Consider the following 13,623-nt stretch of genomic DNA (forward strand, 5'->3'; position numbering starts at 1 on the left):
GAAGACCTCTTACGAAACTCCTTTGCTCCCATATCAGCTTTTCTTTTCTCCATACTGAGCTCCTCGGCTTTGCAAGCTCGCTCGACAAGTACCACAAATTCTCGGATTTCTAAAATGCCAACATACAGCTTTATATCATCATTCAGTCCATCCTCGAAACGTTTACACATTACGGCTTCTGAGGAAATGCATTCTTGAGCGTACCGGCTAAGCCTTACAAACTTTTGTTCATAGTCAGTAACCGACATGGAACCTTGTTTGAGTTCAAGAAATTCCTTCCGTTTTTGGTCAATGAATCTCTGACTGATATACTTCTTTCGAAACTCGGTTTGGAAGAACTCCCAAGTTACTTGCTCTCTGGGCACAACAGAAGTCAACGTATTCCACCAATAGTAGGCAGAATCACGTAGCAAGGAGATAGTACACTTTAGGCACTCATCGGGTGTGCAAGATAGCTCATCGAGTACCCGGATAGTGTTGTCCAACCAAAATTCAGCTTGCTCGGCATCATCGCTATCCGTAGCTTTAAATTCAGTAGCCCCGTGTTTTCGGATTCTATCAACTGGGGGTTTATTTGACCTTATTTGGTTAATTGCCGGAGGTATTGTAGGTGCGGGGTTGGCATTAGTCGGGAATGGAGGTTGTGGAACAGCCGTATTAGTTCGAATGTATTGGTTAAACCAATCATTCATCACGCTATAAAAAGCTTGCCTAGCCCCATCATTCGGATTGCTAGCAATAGGTTGAGAGTCCGCCGGCGCTGTCCCTTGTGTGGGAGCAGACGCTACACTCTCAAGATCATCAGCTACCGCTCGGTCGGGATCGGGATCCATTACTATAAATAAACACATTTGCAAATGTCAGAAATCACCACACTATCAAATAATCACAAAATGGCATGTATAGCTAGACCCAAACGTATTACGGTAGTCCTAGAATCGACTAAACCGTAGCTCTGATACCAATAAAATTGTAACACCCCATACCCGAGACCGTTGCCGGAGTCGGACACGAGGGGTTAACAGACTTAATTCACTTATTCACAGTCCATTTTAAAAATTTCCAGACAAGCTGACTAACTGCGTCACTGTCACCTTAAAAATCATATCTTGAGTTCCAAAACTCGAAAATCAGTTTTGTAAATTTTCCCTGAAACTAGACTTATATATCCATCTACAAACTGTTTTCTAGAATTTTTGGTCAGACCAATTAGTACAGTTTATTAGTTAATTTCTCCCCTATTACAGGGTTCGACTGCTCTGACCTTCTTGCATTACGACTTATATATCTCCCTGTACAGGGCTTAAATACTTATGCCGCTTGTTTCTAATGAAACTAGACTCAAAAAGGAATCTATACATATATGGAATGACTTCTAATTATCTCTGGTTAATTTATAATGAATTTCCAAATTCAGATCAGGGGATCCATAAATTGCTCTGACCCTGTTCCACGAAAACTTAAATATCTCTTAAAATCCGACTCATATGACTGTTTCGTTTCTTCCATATGAAATTAGATTCATCAAGGTTCGATTAAATAATTTATTCACTATTTAACTCCATTCCTACTTTTTTAGTGATTTTTCAAATTCACACCACTGCTGCTGTCAGCATCTGCCTTTAGGGTAGACTTTACCTATTACATAGTTTCCATGATTTAACTAACCCTTTAGCATATATAGCACAAAATATGATTGTGATTAACCATTCCAATGGCCAATCATTGCCAAGCATATCCACACCTCTCAATAATCATATACATACAAGATGATTATAACATTATGCTCAAAATATGTATATAAGCCATTTTCGCATGGCTATCCAAATTTGTACAATACCGAAAGGTACATGACCAACATCAAAAAGGGTAGTCCTATACATGCCATTTCAAAGTTCAACCAAAAATGTACTAAAAGGGTCTTTGATAGTGTGGACGACTTCGACTTCGACAATCCCGAGTTCGATAGCTGACGAACCAAAATCTTAATATTGACCTAAGATGACCGATGGCTTCACTCCCTTCTTCCTCCTTTCAATTCGGCCAAGAAGAACCAAGGAACACAACTTGTTTTCATCACCGAATGCTCTTGTTCCTTTTTTTTTCTCTAGATTCGGCTAGGAAGAAACATGAATGATGATCTCTTTTTTTTTTCTTTCACCCATCCCTTCCTTTAGTTATCATTTCTTTATTTTATTACATCCTCCATACTAGTATGGCACCTAGTTAATTAAAGTTAATATAAAATTCACACTTGATTATACAATTTGTAGCATGGCCGGCCACTACCTATAGTTTGGCTAATTTGACATGCAATGACAAGCACTTTCCCACATATATTAGTAGGCCACTTTAGCACTTGCCTAGCATATTTCTAAATTGTCTCACATAAGTCCCTACTAATAATTTTCACATACACTGACCAAATTGAAGTATGGAACTATCACACAAGCATTTACTCACATCATAAACACAAAATATAACCTTTAATTATTTATAAGACTCGGTTTCGTGGTCCCGAAACCACTTTCCGACTAGGGTCACTTTAGGGCTATCACATTAACCTCCTCTGCTATGTTTGCCTTCTCCACCAAGACCGGAAAGTCGCGCTCCCTCTGCGGAGCAATCAACACCCTCAGGTCATCCCTAAGACCATCCTCGAAGCGTACACTTCGCTCATATTCCGTAGCAACTATGCCCACGGCATACCGGCTCAACCTCAGAAACTCAGCCTCGTACTCGGCAACTGTCTTACCTCATTGCACCAGATTCAAAAATTCCTTCCTGCGAGCGTCCACATAACTTGCCCCAACATACTTGCCTTTAAAGGTCGTCTTAAACAGTTCCCAAGTTACCCTTTCAGCTGGGGTTCCTTCTCTCACGGTGAGCCACCACTGGTAAGCCTCGTCCCATAGCAACGATACGGCTCCCTTCAGTTTCTGCTCCACAAAGCAATCGAAGTAATCCATAATTAGTTCTGTGGCCTCCAACCAATATTCTGCCACATTCGGGGCGATACCAGACACACCCCTAAAAATCTCCGCTCCGTTGGCCCGGAGTCGTTCCGAAATGGACCCTCGAACTCCATTGCCCGTACTTGCCCCGGCAACCCTTTCCAAAACACGAAGCATTGCCTGTGACAGGGCGTCATCCCCGACACCACGATCATGTGACTCTACTTCCGTTGTCGATGGTACCGGTGCATCTATCACCGGGATATGTCCCGAAGATGAAGATACCTCTCGAGCCCTTCCTCGGCCACGTCCACGGCCTCTTCCACGAGTGGCTCTTGTACTCATATCGTATTATCTGTTTACAAATTTTATGCATTAACCCGGTATTCCAGTGATTATTATAGATGTTTTATGAATCAGACAGTATTTTAGAGATTGTTCTCGTAGAATCGAAGTCTAACTACAGTTTCAGTCTCTTATCAAATTTTCCTAGGGTTTTAGTATCATCCTATCTAGAGCATCTTAGCAGAGTTTCAGTACAGATAAATAATCCAGAAAAATATTCAGAGAAATTCAGAATGATACTTACAGGCTTGGGCCAGAGATTCGGAATGCCACCTTCAGAAGTCCAGATTTTAAAAACCGATTTTTTTTTCTTTTTTGAAAATATTCATTTTTTTAACCCATTCCACAGCTGAGTTGTTGCAACCTGGCTCTGATACCACTAAATGTAACACCTCAAACCCGGCCTAGACGTTATGACCGGATCCGACGTGCCACATCAAAAACGTTAAAAATATTTTTCCTTTCTAAGTTCAGAAAATTATACTTAATGTTCAAAGGATTAATTCATTAAGGGTTAAAGTGAATGGAAGCTGTGCACCAGGTAGGAAACCAGAAAAGAGAAGGTGAGTCCATCGGACTGCTTAAGTACCAAGCTCTTTCGGATCCAATCCTAGACATGCACACCGCCATTCCCACACTCCAACATCGTGTATTTCTTTAAGTTACCATTGTAATTATGTTCATTTTAAAATAAAACATATTTAATTTTGGGAAAACGTTATCACAGTAGAAGCCTTGTTCGAGATCGTGTTACTTTGAAATCAATTTATGTTTTTGAAAACGAACCCTAGATCTAGCCCATTTTGATAGTTAATATAAATTAAGTTCATAATAATAAAATATAAACCAACCTATAAAAAATAATAGAGCGGCCTTATTACATAATAAAACCCAAATCATCAAAGTAAATGAAAAATAAAGTCCAATTCACCAGAAGAAAACCATATTGCAGAACGAGTGGCCACTACGAATCCCTCACAGCTCTAAGCCCACTATGGTTGGGGATTACCTGCATGATGAAAAAAGGGGATGAGTTAAGGGAAACTCAGTGTGTAAAATTAACCCAACCATAGCCCATATCAGCTCAAACCACAGAAACAGAATAAATTAGCCTTAGCCCAGAACAGTATACAGAATTAAGCCCATAGGCCCATAGCAGATCAGATCAAATATTTCATATATATGCAAAACCCGACCCATAACCAACCACATGCACCCCCTTACCAACATTTCACCATGTAGGGAGACTACTCGACCCACCCAACCTCTACACGCCTCAAAAATATGCAGCATGGCTGCCAGAACAGATAATGTGACAGAGTCACCAGATACAGATAATCGTGGCAGAGCCACTAGAACAGATATATGTGGCAGAGCCACCAGATCAGATAATTGTGGCATAGCCACCAGGACGCTTCCTCCATAATATAACCCATGTCCCCATGCAACAAATATTCATTCATGGCATACATCATAAGATTTAAATCAACATGCTTTTTAGACAAAATTAACCCTAGGGGCATATTGGTCATTTACACCTAGGGGTATTATGGTAATTTTCCATACATAAGGGTATTGTAGTAATTTAGCTACTTTTAGGGTTTTCATGCATGTCCTATCCATTTATGTACTATCAGAATACTTACCGTGCATACTTACCAAATTGAGCCCGTTGGCCCATGAACTCGATTTTTGGCCCATTAAGCCCAAGTTTTCAAAAATACATGAAATCGCACGTACTGCAGTTTATTACCTTCAGAATACCAAACGTACAAACCCAACTATCTTACGAGCATTCGTACACTCGCAAATTCCCAAAATACCAACTTTTCGACATTTCGGCTTTTCAGCTTTTGCCGATCTAGTCTATGAGAGGGTGTCAGTTACACACCTATTTTATGACGATTCACTGACGAGATCCACGCATGAACTGCCTGCAATTATAATACTACCACGTTAATCTTGCTACCGAAACGAACTACATATTAACTTCTTACCATATTCGGCCAACAACACCTTAGGCCTTAGCATTCCTACCTTTGCGGAAAATAGCGTCTCGATCCAGATTCGTTCGCTCCACTTGTCCAAGCCCTTGATCAATAGCCTCTTAATCACACTATTACCAAAATAATACTATTATTACAACCCCTTAGGGCTACAAGTCCAAAAAACGATAACCTCCCTAACCTTTTAGGGATTTCGGCTTTTCTTAAAATATGAAAGATAGACTAAGTTGGAAAGACTTACCACCGATTCTTTCAGTCAACGTTCCCCCTTAATTCCTACTTGATTCTGATGCAGTTCTAAGCCCTCAAACGATAACAAAAGTCGAGCCTTCAGTGATCTCAGTATTCAGCTATGTCCCTAGGATAGTGTGGGAGTTTCGACTTTTTGTAAAAGTGTAGAGAAAGATAAAATATGAGGGTTTTTACTTGTGGTATTGTCGACAGAAACCTGGGGTTTAGAGGATAAGAGAATCGGCCAAAGATGATGAGAAAAATTAAGAGAATTGGCTAGGGAAATCGGTATAAGAGGAATCAAGTTTTCGGGATTTCGAGATTCGAGGCAATCGGCTATAGTTTTAAAAATAATGGAAGAAAGGTGGTATAGAGTAAGGTGGCTGAAGGATTCGGCTATGGGGAATAGAAGAAGAAAAGAATAGCAAATGGAGAGAAAAAGAAAAATAAAAGGAGAGGAACAGTGATCAGAAAACGGCTCACTTACCCCATTGTGCCGAATTTATACAAGCACTACCCTAGCCGAATTTCCCATGCTAAAATCCCTTGGCCGGCCACCTCTTGTTCCTTGATCAACTCCTAGATTTCCTCCCTTATCTGCTCCTAAATCCTATCCCTTATCAACTCCTAAATCCTCTCCTGTCAGACTTTCACTTCAGTTCCACTACTTACCTTTTCTGTACATAAAAATTAATATCATTAATTTGCTTACCTTGTGACTCGAACCTTAGCCCTCCTTGGTCATCCACACTCCACCTCTAAAGCCCCTAAGTGGCGTCACATGCCATCTTACCACAGGCTTCCTTGTGTTCTCTTTTACCCAGTTAATACTTAAAAGCCCAGTTAACCAGAACCCCTTTTCCCTATGGATTAGAATCGCCTAAAATTACTGAATTTTAACCTAAGCTTGGGCCTTCTAGAGGCCCCCTATCATAATTAAACCTTCATCAAGCAGACAGAACACAAAATTTTAAATTTTACCAATCATTCACAGAATTCCTGAAAATTGGGGCGTTACAAAAGTATTATAATTACATTAACGTTTTGTTACCTTAATATTAGAGAGAGCTTGATTTTTATTGCTATCAGGCATGTTATGCCATGATTCGTAGCTGATGGGAAACATATTGGAATTTCGTGCTACAATGCCCAAATATCCTGCTAAAAGTCGAGCTTATTGTCCAACAGGCTGACCATGGCTGTTTCTAGTTACTTTGACACGCTCGACAGAATTTAAGTTATATAAATCTGTTAGGAGCGTACGTCCTTGACCTCTGTGCGTCCCACCATTTTCAGCTGAAAAATAATAAATTATTACTATATTGAAATTTAAAAATAAATCAGTAATAAATTTTAATACAATTTGTAAAATAAACTTAACATTACTTTGAAATTCCACAGACTCGTCAAGTGTCTCCGGTACGCTTGAAGATCCAACAACTGTCTGCTGTTCAGTACTTACTTCTTCCAAATTTGTAGTATTCTATACAATACTAAGATCTCTTAATCTTTTTCTAGGCATTTTTCCTGCAACACATAAAATAGATAAAATTTTAGTAAGAAATAATAACAATAGTAAATATAAAATAGTTAAATTATATAACATGACCAATGTTAAAATTATAACATTACATATAAATAAAAAATCATAAAATCTTACTACATCATAAATCGTAAATATCTTCGTCTACATCCTGACGAACCCATTGAAATTGTGTACTAGTACTAGGGATATTTTCATCTAAGTCTTGTTCAGGAAAAGGCAAAGTTTCTGATCTTTCAACGATGTCATCTCTACTTCCATTCCCCATGTCAAACAAGACTCTAGGGGTGTTTCGGAGTACAACGTACCAACCTCATCAATTGGATCTTTCGAGTAAAAAACTTGTTTAACTTGAGAAGAAAATACATACGGCTCGTCTATCAAATGTTCTTCAGTGTGAATTAATCGAGAGAAATTCACCATTGTAAAACCAAACTGATCATTTTTAATTCCGCGAGCAGTATTAGCATCAGCCCAATCACATCAAAATAAGACAACTTTCCATTTTCCATAATAATCCAACTCAATAATGTCGGTTAGAAGTCCATAATACTCCACATTTCCCTCGACAGGATTACTATCCCTAGCACTAGCGTAACTTGTAATTAAAGAATTAACAACTACTCCACAATTTTGAGTTCTCCTCAATCTCTCGCGATATTTGGTATGAAATCTGAATCCATCCATGATGAAGCCACTATATCTTTTTACTACTCGATTCGGACCTTGGGAAAGCCATTTAACTTCGTCATTAACGACATTCCCACTCCAAACCTATTGAATCGAAAGTAAATTGAGTAATTATAAATGTTATGAGAAAACATTATTATTTGTCAATAAAATGTTGAGTTGCATACCGTTTGGCTTAACCATTCATGAAAAGATTCTGCGAATAACCTATTAATCTCGCGATGTTGTAATCTTCGTGAGCGTGGACGAGATCTTAAGATTTGTTTGTACTCACTATGTTAAACACATGTTTAAGTCGTTAAAAAATAAACAAATCAAAAAAAGAAGAATATTTATCATGTTCTAGAACTTACTTGCGTAATTGTTCAAGTGCATCGTGGTGGAAAAGAACACATCTATGCGCTTGTATCCAAGATCGGTCATCTAATTCTACAATTTCAACTTTGCCGATTGGTTCTCCATAACTTTGAAATAAATAAGTTTTATCCAAGTTAGGATTATTGATTCTGGCATTTCTACTTGGTCTATTCAATCTTGTTTCAACATCTAAATATCTAGAACAGAATGTCATACACTCCTTTGCCAAGTAGCCTTCAGCAATTGATCCTTCCGGATAACGCTTGTTACGGTAATAAAACTTCAATTTGCTTAGGAATCTAAACACCATATACAACATTATCAAAACTGGTAACTATAGGTATAAAGGTGAATGCCTTTGAAATAAATTAGCACCTTTCAATTGGATACATCCAACGATAGAAAATCGGCCCACCAATTATTGCTTCACGAGGGAGATGAATGACAAGGTACACCATAATAGTGAAGAAGGAAGGTGGAAAGATCTTCTCCAAATTGCATAATGTCAAAGCGGCTCAATCTTGTACTTTTTCAAGTTTTTCAACATTCAGAACTTTGCCACAAATTGCTTTCATTATATTGGACAGCTCAATTATACAGGACGTTACCTTCTTTGACATACAGCACCGTAAAGAAACTGGAAGTAGATCTTGCATCAGGATGTGATAGTCATGTGATTTTAATGAATATAGTCTTCGATCTTTAAGACTTACACATCGAGATAGATTTGATGAATATGCATCCGGAACCTTTATATCCTTCAACACCGTGTAGAACATTTCTTTCTCTTCCTTTGACATTGTAAAAATTGTAGGCGACAACCAATATTTTCCATAAGGAAGTACTTGGGGATGAAGATCACGCCTAATTCCCATGTGAACTAAATCAAGTCGACTCTGAAGATTATCTTTTGATTTACCATCGACGTTCAAAATTGTCCGGATGATGTTCTCGCAGACATTCTTCTCAATATGCATCACATCAAGATTGTGGCGTAATATGTGATGCTCCCAATAAGGCAACTCAAAAAAATACTTCTTTTCTTCCACAAGTCCGCCTCATTAGGGTCATCCTCCTCATCAGATTCATCATCAGATTCATCCCTCGATCGTCTATTTGTTTGCCTGTTAGATGGTTGATTCAGCTTCCCGTAACTGAAATCCATATCTTTTAACATGAATAAGATTTCAGATCCAATGGTCTGCTCAGGAGCTTTTTTCAACTCTTCAGTACCGTCAAATAAAGCCTTCTGAAATCTATATCTATGATTTTCATCTAACCACCGACGATGCCCCATATAGCAGAACTTCTTCCAATTATATAACCACTGTGAACACGTTTGAGCAGCACAACAAGGACAAGCATAACGTCCTTTGGTACTCCAACCCGATAAATTCGCATATGCCGGGAAATCATTAATTGTCCACATCAAAGTAGCACATAGGTAAAAGTTCTCCTTTCTCAATACATCATACGTCTCAACACCCGCCCATAATTGTTTTAACTCTTCAATAAGTGGCTGCAGATTTATGTCAATATCATTTCCGGGGCCTTTCTCTCCGGGGATAATCATAGATAATATCAAAGAAGATTGCTTCATGCAGAGCCATGGAGGCAAATTATAAGGAACAAGGACCACAGGCCAAGTACTGTACGAGGTGCTCATGATTTTATAAGGATTACATCCGTCAGATGCTAACCCGAGCCTTACACTCCGAGGATCACTTGCAAAGCTTGGAAATTTATTGTCAAATGATTTCCATGCAAAAGAATCTAAAGGATACCTTAATAATCCATCATCCGTTCGTTGATCATGATGCCACGTCATAAACTCAGCTGTCTTTGACGACATGAATAGCCTTTGAAGCCTTGGGATTAGCGGGAAATATCGCAAAATCTTGTTCGGCTTCCTTCTTGACTGTGGCCCATATTCATCCTCATTAACATCTTCTGCATCTCTATTCATCCAACGAGATTTACCGCAAACATGACAAGACTGTTGATTTCTCCGATCACCCCAATACAACATGCAATCATTTGGGCAACTATGAATTTTGTTGTACCCAAGGCCCAAATCTTTTATCACTTTCTTCATTTTTTTACATGATTGAGGGATTTTTACAAAGGGAACATTTCTCTCAAAAGCTCTAACAGCATTGTCAAAGAGTTTCCAGTCCACCCTCCCAAACATTTTAAGTGGAAAAGGCGAATATAGAATGACATTTTCGAAAATTTTGATCCTTCATAAAGTTCTTCATTCATTTCACCAGGTAACGTGTAGAACTTCGCCGCTTCTTCATTCGGTTGTTCATCCGGTACACTTCTTCTCGTTTCCATAAAAGTATTCCCACCGATATTATAATCATCGGATGCAACATAGTTTGGTAGAAATGATTGGAAACCTTCACTCCGCATATTAAATGCATCCTGCATCATACCTTCCATGTCATCTTCTCTAACATTCTGACGGTAACCACTATAAGGATAACCCAGATTAATCGTCGAAGAGGCTCCACTAGGTGTACACTCTCCATGGAAAATCCATTTTTTATACCCCCGAATGAAGCCATCAACAATTCGATGTTCGTAGACAACTTCACGATAATGCCAATAGATATTGCCACACTTCTTACACGGGCAATGAATCATATTCTCTTGGCTTGAATTGTGAAATGCAAAATCTAAAAAAGATTGCACTCCATTTTGATACTCGTTGCTTGCCCTTGAGAAATTCATCCAAGTCCTATCCATTTCGTAGTTGTTGAAGTCTAAAGTTGGCAATAAGTTACACGAGTAAGTTGTTTATTATGTAAGTCTTGATATGATATATATTTATGTTTTATGTAAGTTATGTAGATTATGTAAGTTATAAAATTTGAACTTTAAACTATATGCTTTTAAGGAAATTATTAGATTAAACTACATGTATTAGTTAAGTTATGTAAGTTGTTATGTACATTATGTGAGTTATGTAATTTATTTAAGTAATGATCAATATTAATACTATTTTGATAAAAATTAGTTATAATATATTTAAACAATGATCAATATTGTTATATTGATAAAATTATTTATAATTGGCCCTTCAGTCGTTGAAATTTTTAATTCTTTTTTAAGGTCGATAGAATTATTTATAAGCTCCATAGAACTTGTTTGGAAATCTTTTTTTATACAAATACATTTAAAAATATTAAATATTAAAATCAAACATTATTAATATAAAAAAATAGTAATTTGAATATAATAATATCAAAAAAGAATCGTAGTTTAATTTTTATAAGTAAATTGGAAATAAATTAAGGTTATATAAATATTCAATAACGATAGAACTTTTTTCAAGTCTTTTTGAATTTTTTAAGATTCATCATACGTGGCGTTGTTACACCTAGGGAGGATCCATTATATCTTGCAGCTCGATATAAGGCAACCCGTCAGGTTTCCAGCCTATAGACTTTGAATCTTTAAAATATTTAAAATAAGGAATGGACAAGCAAGCTACATATATGGTAATAAAATTAATTCATACTTATTCATACTTAAGTTGAATCAAATAATAATTAAGTTGAACCAAAATATAAAAACTTATTCATACTTATTCATACTTCAAATAATAATTAATACTATTTTGATAAAAATTAGTTATAACTTTTAAAGACATTTAAAAATATTAAATATTAAAATCAAACATTATTAATATAACAAAATAGTAATTTGAATATAATAATATCAAAAAAGAATCGTAGTTTAATTTTTATAAGTAAATTGGAAATAAATTAAGGTTATATAAATATTCAATAGCGATAGAACTTTTTTCAATTCTTTTTGAATTTTTTAAGATTCATCATACGTGGCGTTGTTACACCTAGGGAGGATCCATTATATCTTGCAACTCGATATAAGGCAACCCGTCAGGTTTCCAGCCTATATACTTTGAATCTTTAAAATATTTAAAATAAGGTTGGAGAGAAGGTCAGCTATTGTTGTAATTATAATGGACAAGCAAGCTACATATATGGTAATAAAATTAATTCATACTTATTCATACTTCAAATAATTAATACTATAAGGTCAGGTTTCCAGCCTATATACTTTGAATCTTTAAAATATTTAAAACGTACCTTAATAAAACGTACCTGGTCTACTCTACTCTCACCAGCAAACAGAGGCTGGAGTCCAAAAAGTAATATTTGTTAAGTAATTTAAAGTGAAAATGCATAGAAATAAGGAAAAAAATTTAGCAACGAAACCTGTACGTACCTAGAACAAATGTCAATGGCTGTGGTGTATTTAGTTGCACCAAATATTATTTCAGGTGCTCAATAGTACCTAGAACAGATGTAAGATTATAAGAGTAGCACCAAATATATTTCAGTTTAAGCAAATATAAAAACTTTATCTATATCAGTACCAAATTTTAATTCGAAGATTAAATGGCAGCTTCAGTTGAACCAATACTTGCAGGAGGAGCAGGAAGCAGTAAATGAAGCTGTACACCTCAGCAAAATCTGGCAAAACTGCACTGTATAGAAAGCACACTTATCATCAATGGGACAAAGGAAACTTAAGGATGTGATGACAGGAACTACTCAAGAAGACACTGATTATCACGTGTTCTTATTCATACTTATTCATACTTCAAATAATAATTAATACTATTTTGATAAAAATTAGTTATAACTTTTAAAGACATTTAAAAAAATTAAATATTAAATATTAAAATCAATTGCTTCAACCCCAATCAACTAGAATTTGCCAATGACCATGAAAAACATCATAATATATTGAGTCTTGCTGCAATTTACTATATCCAATATAAGCTTGCCATTCTAAATACCATTATCAGTGCCATTTTCTTCCTTCACCATAGCATTTATTACCTTCAATCGACATCTCATTTTATAATTAGAAATTGAAAAGCATTTTCCAACAAAATATAACAATTTTTTTATATAAAACGTGAGCAACAAGACAGCAATAAACTCTTAAATCAATCTAAGTCCACACTAAACACATAAGTTGGATAGAAACATGAAAACAGACTAAAAGAACATCTAAAAAACCAAAATGGAATCACCATTATTATGTAAACATGAAAATGCACAGCTTTAAACAAACCAACTTTGCATGTGCAGAATCATACTCCACAAAACTCATAAACATTAACTTCTCCTAACCAGAATACCAACTTTATGTTTACAGAGGCCTTGATGGAAACTAACATAACTGTTGATATATAACTTATCTAATAAGAATCACAGAATATGCAGAAAGTACCTGAGTATTTAGTATCAAGAGAACCATGTATTCAAAGGAAAAGAGCCAGAAATTGATCAATGTATGCAAAACTTGGTCTATATTTCAAAACTGGAGTAAAGCTTTCATCTAGTACCAAATACATACAAATATAGAGACACAAACACACAGGCATACATCTTCCATTACCTAAATCTGTTTCTTGACAATAAAAGATAAGTAAGCTTCTACAGGAAACTTAACG

Source organism: Gossypium hirsutum, chromosome A10 (genome assembly GCF_007990345.1).
Source record: "Gossypium hirsutum isolate 1008001.06 chromosome A10, Gossypium_hirsutum_v2.1, whole genome shotgun sequence".
Classification (NCBI taxonomy): domain Eukaryota; kingdom Viridiplantae; phylum Streptophyta; class Magnoliopsida; order Malvales; family Malvaceae; genus Gossypium; species Gossypium hirsutum.